The sequence below is a fragment of the Natrix helvetica genome, assembly GCF_964273705.1.
Source record: "Natrix helvetica genome assembly, chromosome: Z".
Classification (NCBI taxonomy): Eukaryota; Metazoa; Chordata; class Lepidosauria; order Squamata; family Natricidae; genus Natrix; species Natrix helvetica.
This window is the reverse complement of record NC_138554.1, coordinates 70765002-70779255: the sequence shown is the minus strand read 5'-3', so window position 1 is coordinate 70779255 and position 14254 is coordinate 70765002.

Genomic DNA, 14254 nt, shown 5'->3' with positions numbered 1-14254 from the left:
TTTGTAATATTTTTTTAAAAAAGAAAAAAATCTTAGTGTTCTTGACCCATTCTGTTCCTGATTTTTCTGAGTGTTTTTGTCCATATTCACAATTTCTTTTTTAATTGGGATGATGGAGTAATTAGTTCAGAAAATAACTTAAATCCATTTGCTGGATCACTGCTAGTAGCCTATTTACATGCATTTTCTGCCAGAAATATACAAAAGTGTCTTGAAGCTACAGGGTCACAAAACAATTTGATGTTTAAGGAAGAAAATCTGTAAGGTGTGAAGCTAGCATTTCTTTAAAGCTAGAAGTAATCCCCATTTTACAACAATTCACTTAGTGACCATTCAAAGTTAAAACAGTGCTGAAAAAAGTGACATGACAATTTTTCACATTTAAGACAGTTGCAACACCCCCATGGTCATGTGATCATCATTCAGATGCTTTGCAACTGACTTACATTTATGACAGTTGCAGTGTCCTGGGGTCATGTGATCACCTTATGTGACCTTCTGACAAGCAAAGTCAATGGGGAAGCCACATTTATTTAACAGCCATGTTATTAACTTTACAATTGCAGTGATTTTTTTAACAACTGTGGCAAGAAAGGTCATAAAATGTGGCAAAAGTCATTTAACAACTGTCTTGCTTAGCAACATAAACTTTGGATTTAGTTGTGGTTATCAGACAAGGGCTTCCTTTATTCCATTTAATTAGCAGTAGTCATAATTTAAAAATTCTTTTTTACAGTGGATCTTTTCAGTCTGTTTTATAGTAGTGATAGACCTAACTGCAAATCTGTGTTTCTTTGAACACTATGTCGATTGTATATTTTATATCCAATTTTGGATATAATATTTTTAATTCCTTTCTAATCTGGATTTAACATGACAAGTAACATTTGTGGGGGTGGGGAATATTTGCAAAATGTGTATGGTAACATAATTGAGAAAATCTGTGGTAATAATAAATTCTCCTTTCTCTGTGATATGTGGCACCTTAAATTTTGATATATTAGGCTACAGTCTAGTATATATTTAATTGGACGTAAATCTGGCATAATTTAATAGAACTTGCTTCTTAATAAACAGTTTATATATATAACAGTTTGGCTTGAGTGACTCCTTACTTTATGCTCTTGCAAAAGAAAGATTGTAAAGTCAGGACCACTACTTATTGTGATAGTTTTCTATTGGGAAGGATGGATAGATTCTTTTTTCTGTTCTTTTTCAAATGCACTTTAAAATCTTTCCTAGAATGTGGTACTTGAAGAAAAAGTGTTTAGACAATAAAATTCATTCAGTTCCATTTTTTTTTACTTTTGATGTCTGATAAAGGATAGTTAACCTCCACAAAGAGTTAACTTGTATCCAAAGCTGAAAATGTAATAAATTTTGATTAGCAAAATTGCTAATTCAGTTTAATGTTTGAGCACCATCTACTGGACAAAATAGAAAGAGCCTATAATCCAGGCAAAGCTCATTTTCCATTGCATGTAATTTTTTCTATATTGAAATCAGTGCAAGTTAGTTAAGCAAACTTTTTATCTGGGATTAAAGCAATAGCCACCACTGATATACATATTTCACTTTGTTATGAAAACACATATGTTTAAAATGTATTATATGGAAGATGGGAATTGCATCCCATCAATTGCATCCCATGTAATTGCATTACATCTTCATAAAAAAGATGATCCTAAATATGTGCAGCTTGCCTGTACCTGATTTTTTAGATTGCATTTGTTCTCCAAAATGAATTGGAAGCTTCATGTTATGAGAATTACAGTGTTTAGTCAAGTGGCATTTAAGCAGTTTGAGATGCTTATATATGATTAATATAAATAACCCGACATTGGCAGAACATTGCATGCTCATATAGGCCTTACCAGCCACCTGCAGACACATCGTGGACAGCCCACAACCTGATAGATGTCAAGGTCCTCTTCAAACACGATGGACAAACATCATCATAAATAACTTACTTGAACTATCTCTAACTGTGGTGATGCTTGTCCCAAAGGTGCTTTTTCAGGAGGCAACAGTACTTCCTTGTTGTTTTTTTATGAAGACATTTCACTTCTAATCCAAGAAGCTTCTTCAGAACTGACTGGATGGTTGAGAATGGAAATCCAGTCAGAGCTGAAGAAGCTCCTTGAATGAGAAGCAAAATACCTTCAAAGAAAAAACAAGGAAGTCCAGTTGCCTCCTGAAAAAGCACCTTTGGGACAACCATGACCTAGTTGACTGAGAAGCTCCAGAAACTTGTGGGGATGCTTGAGATTAAAATATTCTCCCTCAAAAACCTGTAGAGGTTACACCAAAACAAATCTAAAAATAGTTATGGGCTGGAGAGAGTGGTAAATTAAACCACTAGTCTGTGATCTGTGGTATTTATTGTGCAATGGAAGGTACAAAATAAGATCCGGAATGCAGCCATTAAAGATCTTGTTTTTAGTATGTCATTTCTAATACAACATAAGAAAATTATTAAATATGTGACGAGAGTATCTAAATTATTGATATTTAATTTTAGTTAAATACATATATAAATTAAATTAAATATATTTTCCCTACAAAACAGCCATGTTCAACATCAGTGGGGACAATTGGGCAATTATTTTAGGATAAAAAATGTGGAAGATATTTTGGATTTTTCAGATGAATCTTGGAAGGTTTAGCAAAAGAAAACCTTCAAGCATTTCTGGTTCTAAATGACTACCTCATAGCAAGAAAGCAAGAAAGCAAAACATTTTTCATATTAAATTTGTTTGCTGGAATGCCTGACCAAAAAACATTAGGTGAAAGGATATATCTTTCGGATTCCAGTACTTATTACAAATGGCTAAGCTAAATGAGGATTTTGCTTAGAAGAAGAGTTGGTAAAATGTTTATTTCCCCAAGGAACTATTCTGCATTTGGTTCTGATGAATGAATCTCAGATTTTTACTGAAAACCATCAGCAACATATTAGAACCTGCTGAAAGGAAGTCTTGTATTCCTTGCTTTAGATTTGTAATAACATAAAATATGAGACATTGTTTTAAAATTTTGCAAAATCCTTTATAACTTTATAAATCGTATATAAGTTTGTTGAAAAACTTTTTTTTTCTATTTTGCAGTTTCACAACTCAAATGTAAAAGTTGGTAAGCAATGTCAGATTCTGAATGTATGCTTTAATGGTGATTTGTAATATGCTTCACTTGTAGTTTATGCATAGTTTATATAAATTTGTTCAAAAGTGAGTCTCAGTAACGAGATTAAGACCTGTGCTATCCTCTGCGCATGATTCAATAAGTTTATTTAATGGTTACTGATAGCTGGTTAGATTGCTTGGATGACTCTGCTTATGGTTACTCATGTATAGACCCATCCCCTGGGTGGACTACTGTAATGTACCCTTCATAGGCTGCCCTTGAGAGAATTTGAAAGCTTCAGTTTGTTCAAAATGCAACAGTAGGTAATTACAATATGAATCCTGATGATCTGTACATGTTATACCTCTGTCTGCAAACTGCACTGGCTGCCAATATGCTTACAGATCCAACTCCAGGTGCAGATGGTCAGGTTATTTGTGAGACCACTTCTCCCAAGTTGTGTCCACCCATTCCATCAAATTTAACAAAAGAAACAGAGTAAAGGTTTCATTCACTAAAGAGTGTGTCAAGGTTCCAAGCAGTGGTGGGATTCAGCTGGTTCACACCCATTCGGGAGAACCATTTCTTAACTTTCTGAGCAGTTCGAAGAATCATTGTAGGAAGAAATCTCCTTTTGTTCCCCCCCCACCCACCTTTCAGGGCTAATCCTGTGAGGAAGGCTTGAAGGAAAGATTCTGGTGGTGTTTCTAGCCTAATCTTTATTGCCCTGCTTACAGAAACTGCCTCTCCATTCACTCTTATTACCATTGTAACAGATAAAGGTTGTCACCTAAACTTCTCTGGAGGGTTTTTTTGTTGTTGTTGCTGTTGTTGCTGATGCTTTGCTTTATTAGGGGCTTGATTTTCTTAAAGGGAAAGGGTTGTTTTAAGCTTTTTACACTGTTGTTCAGAGGAAATACTTCCCTGTTGGAGTTCTTCCAGCCAATTATTTGAAGAAATAATTGAATGATGAAGCAGAGCTGCCGAAAGAAGCTTTTAATGACAAGGAACCAAGATGAGTGACATTCAGCATGGCATCTTGGCTAGCTAGAAAGATTGACATTCAAAACTGAGTTTATGTACCCTTTTTGAGTTTTGCTCTAAAACTGGTTTTTGGTGAAGTTTAATTCTGTGCTTGGTGACATTTAATCCTGTTTATTGATGGAATAATTTTCCCTATTCAGCTTTGTTTGGAAGGGAAAAGGTTAATAGCTGTCCTAAAAAGAAGCAGGGTTGAGAAATCTGACTACTTTCTGTCTATTTGTTCTGATAATTTGTTTAACAAATAATAGCTACTGTGTTTGCTCTTTTGCTACATTCTAGTGCTAATTGCATTCTTTGTAGTTAGGCTTATCTCAAGTGTTTATACTTGAGCTTGCCTGGGGTGTGAGCTCTGGCAATAAGCCAGGCAAGGCTTGTGTTTTAGTTTTAAAAGGATTTAAGTTGTTGTGATTTAATTATTTGTATTATATTTTTCCTGCCTCATGGTTTCTTTTTCTATCAGGGGATGGGGTCTTCCTTCACTGCTTTAGTGGTTCCTGGCACTATCCTTTTTGGGTGTACTTCCAAGAGGAAGGATACAAGCTTGGCACTGATTTTTTTACTGTTTTTCTGGGGGCATGTAATCTTTCTTTAAATCTGGATGATTTCCTTAGGATATCGTGTGAGGTGAGTGAGACCAGCTGGTATCTTTAAGTGGTCCAAATGGATCTAAGGATTGCTTCTCCTGGGTGCTTTGTCAGTGCTCTGAGCACTGCTCTTGTCTATGGACATCCAGGTCATGGATGTCCCAAAGGTGCTTTTTTCAAGAGGCAACTGGACTTTCAGGTTTCCAGAAAATCCAGTTGCCTCTTGAAAAAGCACCTTTGGTGTTTGTGCATTGATTTAGAGTGGCCAAGGCACATGATTACTTACTAATGGTAAGATTTAAAAAAATAGAAGGTGGGTGTATGGATCCTCCAATTCATTTTAGTTTTCTCTCATGATAATAAGTTTAGTAACATGGCACCAGGCTTGAAGTTTATTTAGATATCTATGGCATGTACTAATTTTATTGTGATCCTGACAAGCTTGGGAGGATTGAACCTGGGTCCCCTATATAATTTGTTAATTTGTTTCTTCAGCTCCACATTTTGTAGCGCAAATATGCCCACCCACTTTCTGTAGAGTTTAAATGACTTTCTGCTAAAGAGTTTAACTTTATGAGCAAGAGTTGGCTGCTGATAATTATCATTGCATTTTAACTATTTTAATTCCTCAAAGTGCTCTGGCACTCTGCCTGATTTGTAACCCTGGCTTGCAGGTATTTCTTATTTAATTATTGGTATTTAGGGCAGCTTTTTGCAAGCAAAGAAACTTTTTATATTTTTATATATGTAATACTTCACTTACAACAGTTGGTGATCATTCAAAGTTACTATGCCACTGAAAAAAGTGACTTATGACCATTTTTCATACTTACAACCATTGCAGCATCCCCATGGTCATGAGATGATGCGCAAGGCAAATCCCAACACTGGTTCCAAGTAATAATCCCATAGCAAACAAAACTCCAAGGCCAGTATATTCCTCAAAAAATAGTTTTATTGGATATATCATATTGGCACAATTCTGGTGATAAACGACTCTGAAGGTTCCCACAGTTTTCACCTAATTAAAAGTAAAAGTTTTTCCCCTTCCCCAAACAATCAATCACATGATCCAATCAGGGTGCTGTCCACTTGCCTGGTAACATCATTCCTCATCTCTCTCTGGCTAGGTGTGAGAATGTCCTTGGTTCCCAGGAGAAAGAATTTTGTTTTGGCAACAAAACCCCAGCTATCTCTATTACCCCCTCCCTAACCACAGCTCCAGTGTGGCAACACTGAAGCTCAAAAATGTCAAATAGAGTTGACAGGCAGCCCCTCTTAATTGAAAAGGACTTCCTAAAGGAACAGAAACTATAGAGGTTAGTCAAGGTTCAGCCTAACCTCCCCTTCCTTAGATTTCTGGTGTATTCATCATGAAACTGTTTGACCAACCAATCTGCCTTCACATCACAGCTCTTGACTCAGGTGGCCTCAGAGAGGGGGGCACCCCTTCCACTGCACCAGGTACTGCAGCATGTCCCCATGCAATTTAGAATCCAGAATTCCCCCCCCCCTCATAATGCATTTCCCCATGTACCACTATTGCTTTTGGAGCTGTCTGATCTACTGATCTGATATGGGAGCTTACCGCCAGCTTTAACAAGCTGCTGTGGATGCACTTTCCCTAGCAAGCGAAGGAGTTTAAGCTGTACCGTAACAGGGTTGATTACTTTCACTATAGGGAAAGGCCCTATAAAATTTGGTCCTAGCTTTTTGCAAGGAAGTTTTAACTTCAGATACTTCTTTGAGAGATAGACCTTGCTTCCAACTCGGAATGGCAATTGGGGGCTGCGGCATTTGTCGGCTGGTGTTTTACAGGTTTTTGCCGCTTCTCCTAAAGCCTGTTTGTTATTCTCCCCCCCCCTTCTTCAGAGGATCCAGCCACACATTTAGCAACATGGAGGAGTGGGGATCCCTGGGCAGTTCAGCATCGGAATAAATTCCATGCCACTGGTGACATGAAAGGGATCAGACCGGTGCTGCTATGCACTGCATTATTGTATGCCACTTCAGTGAACAGCAGAAACTCTGCCCAGTTAGACTGCTGTTAGTTGACATAACAATGCTGAAGCTCACATGGTCCAATCAGGGTGAAAGTATTTTGTTTTGGCTATAAAACCCCGGCTATCTCTATTCCCCCCTCCCTATCTCTCAGTTCCAGTGTGGCAACTCTGAAGCTCCAAAATGGCTCTGGTCAGTTCAGCTTCAGAGTGTCACCTGGCAAGGACCTAGAAAGAGACCTTTTATATCATGCACATGCCCCATGGAACATCATCTTACAAGACTTCATATAGGTCCCATTAGCCTATTTCAAGGCTCTGAAGGCATGGCTCTGTACCCAGACAGGAGGTTGTTGTTTCTGAAATTAACATTTTTAACTATTCCTTTGAATATTGGACAAGAACTGTTATGACAATGTCATAAATTGGGCGACTCAATGCTTACTTTGCTTTCTTTTGCCACAATTGTTCTATTTCTATCTGACATTTTTGTATTTTGTATCGTCCAATTCTTTCTCTTCTATTCTATTGTCTCATGTTACTGCAATGTCCACCATGAAAATTGTTTTGTATTTCTTACTGATAGTTGCTAAGTTGATGGTGTTATGTGGTAGGTGCCTGTCTGTTTCAATTCTAAAGTCCCAGAGCACTTTAGCTTCTTCTTTTTCTATGACTTTCAATTTAATGGTCCCACCAGTTCTATCTATTGTGCAAATGGCATTTCTTGCAGATCTTCCAATGTATCACTGAGGCTACTTTGCTACTGTGGTTTGTAGTTAGTCTATGTGATTGTCTTATAGCAGCTAGTCAGGTGATCCACTGTTTGTTCAGCTTCTTTGCAAAGGTAACATTTTCTGTCTAATGCTGGGTTTTTATGCATTTGTTCTTAAAACTTGGTTCTATGCAAGCAGAATTCCTCCCCCCCCCCACCCCATCTCTTTCTTCAACTTTCCTGCTCTTGGCCATTGCCTGCTCTTGTTATTATGTGCTTTCCTTGCTATTAAAAATAACCATGCGTTGTTCATATAACATTTGCCTTCTTGTCTATTCTTCATTTGGTTTTTCTTGCAGGTTAGTTTGGTTTCTCCAGTTTTTAGTAAGGTTTCATGATGGTATACCCACAATTTCTGAAGGCATCCCATTTCTCTAATTGTTCTGTCAAGAAATTTCTCATTTCTAGGTTGGATTTGTTTGATACATTTCCACCTAACATATCCATCTCACAGTTACTTCCAGTTGAGCCAGGCACCACCTATTCTATACCTATGCATTTGGATTTTTTTCTTGCCGAAGTGTAAAATTTTACTTTATTCTCCATTAAATTACATTTTTGGTGAGAAATGATGTTCTACAGTGGTATTCAGTTTACTACAATGATTTTTGCAAACTGCATTAAAGCTTGAAGAATACACCTCTGCTTATACTGGTAAAGATTATTCTTTTTGAACATTAAAGCATACAGTCAAACGAATATTTTCAATTCTACAATTGAAAATGCATTAGAAAGGCATTCTCAAAGCAGTTAGTGGATGTTTTATCATTCTTTCTCTTCTCCTTTAATTAAACCTTTCTCCTTTTTTGTTTTGCTTTTTTTTTTTGGTGGGCCTTATTGCAAAATTTCAAAATTCTCACAGATCCTTCACAATGAACCAGTTCTAAATTAACTGGAATACAAAACAATATTTCCAGTCTGGAATTCCCTGACTCACTCACACACCCCTCAGCTCTTCAACACTTCTCAATGTTTTCCTTTCCTTTCTATTATGTACAGAAATGTGCTTCTCTTTTATTGCTCATTTTCAAATTAACCCTTCTGTGATGCCTACATCTGAATTTCATTCAGGTAAACCCAAAAGACAATACTTCTTTCCTAAATTGTCAAAATGGAAAGTGCTCCAAAGGGAATTATTCAGGATGGTGATATTGGCAATTTATAAACATAATTATGAATTATGGGGACTTAACAAATGAATTAAGCAATGAGTTTGAGACCAACAGTGATACAAGCAAAAACCAGTCTTGTTAGGAAAGGCGGTCTAATAAAAATGTACCCAGGTCTTCGCTTATTATAAAATCAACCTGGACAGCAGCGGAACATCATCCCCTTCCTCTTTTGGGGAGATTTACAAACAACTTCCAGACAGGTTCACCCTGCAGCCTCACCCACCCCCACTGGCAGCTCTTGCCTGGGCAAGGTTTGGCTTTACCTTTTTTCCATGACTGGTGGCAGAGGGGAAGGCCAACCCCTTCAGCTCCAGTAATGCCCTGTGTGCCAAGTCCCAATAGGGAGCTCTCCATACCTGGGGGTAGCAGTACTGGTGGATGCAGTTTCATTGTCAAGAGGGGCTGTAGAGTCAGCAGTGGGGAGTTTTTGGGCGCAGCTTGGGCGTATTGGTGGCTGGCAGCACCGGCAGCCGCGGAGAGTCCAAGAACTCCCTGGGAGTTTTAACATGTGGATTTGGCTCAAATACAGTGAGGAGCAGCTCGCAGGGTCCCCAATGCACCTGAAGGGCAGACAGCCTTTGGCAGAGGAGGTCATGACTCTGCAGCACTGGGGACCCTGCCAGCTTTTTGGGCTGCTGCTCACGGTATCCTGGCCAAAGCCTTGTTGGAAAACTCCCCCGGAGTTCCAGCATCTGCCACTGCCTCTCCTCTGAGAAGCACCTTGCAAAATGTCAGAAAATTCCCCATTTTGCGAGGCACTTCTGAAAGGGAAGGAAGTGGGCATGGGGCTTCTTCAGAGGAGCCAAGGCCAGAGCCACGTTGAAGCCCCCTCCAGCCTCAGCTCCTCTGAAGAAGCCTCAGCTGTTAGAAGAAGCGTCGCACTTCGTTCTCTTTCAGAGCCGCTTTGCTTGCCATGGGGAGAAATCAGGGGGAGAGAGGGATGAGAAGGCTGTCTCTAGCAGAAACTCGGCTTTCTCCTCCCTCTCTCCCCTTGATTTCTCCCCATGGCAAGCAAGGTGGCTCTCAAAGAGAACAAAGCACGAGTGTTTCTTCCAACAGTCAAGGCCTCTGTTCCTCTTCCCCCCTCAGCTGTTTCTTTCTTTTACAGAAAGTACAGGGGTGTGGCCAGGCAGCCATTGCTACCAGTTTGCTACCAGTTTGGTCCAGTACCACTGTTCCCTCTAAGGTGCGCGGCTGCGGGGCCACACAGGTGGCAAGAAAACAGCACGCAGCAGTTTCCAACTGCCGCGCAGAGATTTCTACTGTCACAGGCGCCGGAGGCTGGGGAGGTCCTTTGCAGACGGCTAGAACTGGCCGCCCGCAAAGGACCTCCCCGGACTTGTTTTGATGAGCGTGGGGCGACTGAGTTCAGGAAAGCAAGCCCGGGGAGGTCCTTTGTGGGCGGCCAATCCTAGATGCTTGCGCCCGGCGCTGCAGCTAAAGTAAACCCCCAAAGCCCCTGCTGCTACCGGAATATCTGCTGCCGCCTCCTCCTCCTCTAACAGAACCACCACATTTGCTGCCCAACGCTGCGGCCGAGGTGAAGCCGCCAAAGCTCCTGCTGGCGCCCCCGCCTGTGGCAGCGGCGCCTCCCCCTCCGTTCAGAGCATCTGAGCTGGGCCCCGCGTTACCCCTGTCCCTTCCTCCTCTGCTGTGCTTCTGAGGAGCCATGAGGCCGCGGGAGCCAGTAGGAAGGCGGCAGAGGGGGCAGGAGCAGGGGGAAAGGCCTCAAAAGCATGACGGAGGAGGAGAAGGCAGCAGGGGTAACGCGGTGCCCAGCTCAGGTGCTCTGAGAGGAGGAGGAGGAGGAGGAGGAGGAGGAGGAGGAGGAGGAGGAGGAGGAGGTGACAGCTGTTATTCTGGTGGTGGCAGGGGCTCGGCGGCATCTTCAGCGGCAGCCCTGCCCCCTGTGAAAAAAACCGAAGATGGAGCAGATCCACGCAGATGACGTCGCCGAAACATGACTGGAGGTGGAATTCTGGGAGTTGAAGTCCACAAGTCTTCAAGCTGTCAGGTTTGAAGACCCCTGGGTTTTTTTTTCTAAAGGGTTAGTGGTGCCAGGATCTTGCAACTTGACAGCTTTAAGACTTATATGCTTCAATGCCAGAGTTCCTGAGCCAACATGACTGGAGGAGGAATTCTGGGAGTTGAAGTCCACAAGTCTTCAAGCTGTCAGGTTTGAAGACCCCTGGGTTTTTTTCTAAAGGGTTAGTGGTGCCAGGATCTTGCAACTTGACAGCTTTAAGACTTACATGCTTCAATGCCAGAGTTCCTGAGCCAACATGACTGGAGGAGGAATTCTGGGAGTTGAAGTTCAGAAGTCTTCAAGCTGTCAGGTTTGAAGACCCCTTGGGGTTTTTTTCCCTAAAGGGTTAGGGATGCAAGGATGTTGTAACTTGACAGCTTTAAGACTTGCGTACTTCAAATGCCAGAGTTTCTGACCCAACATTTTGGTTGCTAAGCAGGAGCGTTGTTAAGTGATACTATATAACACTTTTAATTAAGCAGGTACCTTGAATAAACATAACTTTTGAGTTTCAAATAATACAGATTTCGTTGTTGTCTTAGATGACACCTGTGAAAAAAATTCAGGTGCTGCTCAGGCATGAAAATGTGCCTCTCAAGCACTATACTTTTCTGCTCACACTGAAAAAAAGTTAGAGGGAACATTGTCCAGTACATCAGATTTTCACTACCTCTTCTGGTGTACCATACCATACCGGAAGGAACCCACCTCTGGCCTACAGCCCTGGATGTTGTACAAACACATATACTACCCAAGGATATATATACTACCCAAGAATAGAGTAGTCATAATACTTATTTATGAGTCTTTCTATAGGAGTTGTAGGTTTCATATGGTTCAAGTAAATAATTTGTCTAGCAATCAGATTGTGTATCACAATTGATTTTTTTTTCATTTATTGCTGGTATTGGTAAGGGAAGCAATGCTAATAGTAAAATTGTTGGTATCGTCACAAGCCAGAATTGTAAGGAAAATAGATACACTAAAATGGCTACTAAGGGCTACTAAGGTTTCAGAGGTATCAAGATGTCAAAAAACATTATTGAGACCCATGTCTCATCACTGGGGGACCCAGAATTTGAGTTTAAGGTTATGTGTTTAAGACTCTCATAGACTAACATAATCAGATCTAGACAGCAGAAATTTAGATAACTACAAAGTGGCCACAGTGAAATGTGTTTTTTTTTAATGTACCTCTTTGTTTTTTTATGATGACTGGTTAATGTCTTGATCTCCACATATACTTGAACATACAAGTTCAAGTGAGTTGTGGAGTTCTTGAAGAGTCCAGTGGATTAGAGATTAATTAAATATGCCATTGTAAAAATATTTGAGGCCATACTAGCACTTTTCCTTTCTAACACTGGAATAATAATCCCAGTGTTTTGGCCTCATATACATGATGTTCTCAACTTAACAGAGCTAAAATTTGATGGCAAAATAATTCATTCTGGTAGTACTAATTTCTGTGATGAGAGAGAGAAACAGAGAGGGGAAGAAATGGAGGGAAGAAATGAGAAGCAAAATAAATTTGCTAACCCTCTGTTGAACTTGAGGACTTTTCACTTTTCAAAAGAAGGAACTCTCCTCAAAAACAACAAAGTAGATGTTAAGCCAGCAAGATCATGTCTCTCACTGATGATCTCATTCACCATCAATTTCAAATTCAATGTTTTCCATGCATATTGAGCTAAACTAGAACAATCGATGTTTCTCTCATGTATAAATCCAGGCAATGTAAAATCAGCCACATAACAACTTTATATGTTTCAGAAGTTTCCTTGAGGGATATGAGACATTCTCTACAGTACTCTTCTACTGTGAGAATGTCAGATAAAAAGGAACAAGATCCTTGGCTTTGTAGAACATTTGTTCCAAGCTGGCCGCTATTGTTTTGAAATCTGAGAATTGCCTGGAGCTGTGTGGTGAATGTGCTAATAGGCATGTTACATAGTTACACTTTCCCTCCCCAAACATCTTTGTCTTATTAAATCCTAACAAGAAAACTCAGCAACCAGTCCTGCTGGCACTGCTATAGTAGCATCATGGTAACACACGGTCTTAAGCACTTGGCTGTTAGCCACCATTTCTTCCTACACGTTTTCCAACATCAAAGACATTAATAAAGTACAAAAGGAAGATAAGGAATGACAAGGAAATGGTATATCCTCTTTGTTCTTACTGTGAACTGCTTCACAGTATTCCCCTGCTTGTGGCTAGGCACAAAGTGAGGTCCCACAACTAAAGGCTCTGCAGATTTATTTAAATTATTCATTCACTTTGTATTAATCACTTTTTTAAAACTTACAAATGCACTCTGATGATGGGGGAAAAACCTTTCAAGTAAGAATGTTGAACATTTTATCTAGTACTTTCATTTGTGACTTGAACTTCAACACTAGAGTAGCATCTGAAACATTTCCTGAATTACCCATACAAAGACTACAGGCTATTTCTGAAAGAATCCTATTCAAAGCCTTTTTTATTTTTTTAGAATTGAGGGTTTATATGAAAGTGGTTTCATATTATTTGTCATTCCTTTCATATAAACCCTCAATTATAAAAAAATAAAAAAGGCCACCAGCCTGAGGAGGAGCAAGCGATGGCGGCATGGGGCGGCTGGTGGTGGGGGCTACTGCTCCTGGGCTGGCTGTGGGTCACACTGCTCCTGGGCAGCGCCCTGACTCCCCTGACAAAGAGCCAAACTGAGGGGGGGAAGCTCTGCCAGGTGGGGGAGCGAGGTGGGTCACTCAGTGGTGGGCCAGTTCCACCACCGCGGAGCCTTTTATTATTTTTTCTCTTCCCCTCACTAGAGTTGTGCTGACAGTGGTGGCAGCAGGAGGAGTAACAGCCTGGCATGCGTTATCGATCTGGCCTGCCTGAGGAACAGGAGGGGAGTTTGGCTGTTTAAAAAGCACCGCGTGAAACTCCTCTCCTGCTCCTTCTTCTGCTGTTTGAACAAGCCATGCGGGGCATGCTGCCTTGTCTTTCACAGCAGCCTCATTTCCAATTGGGGTGGGAATCCATGGAGAGGGAGGGAAAAGATTGATTTCTTTCCCCCCAATTGGAAACAAGGCAGCTATGAAAGACAAAGAAGCATGCCTGCATGGTTTGTTCAAACAGCAGAAGGAACAGGAGGGGAGGATTCGTTGGACATACCCACAGGCACACACTGCTCTCTTCTCTGACAGCCACCTCATTTCCAATGAAGGGGGTGGGGAATCCACATGATTTCCTCCCTCTGCATGGATTCCCCACCACCTTCATTGGAAACTAGGCAGCTATCCGAGAGAAGAAGGCAGCGCATGCCACATGGGGTTTTGAGGGGGCCTCCTGAAGAACCGGTACGCTAAGGCACACTAACTTTCACCAACCAGCTGAACTTATGGGCCCTTACCAGTCTGTACCGGCTGAAATGCTAATATGCTAATTCAGGGCCAGGGAAGGCTAGCAACTAACAAGGAGAAATCCTTTCATCCTAGCCTTAACCTTCCTTTGCCGAGTGTTAGCAAATTAGTGCTTAGCATCTAATG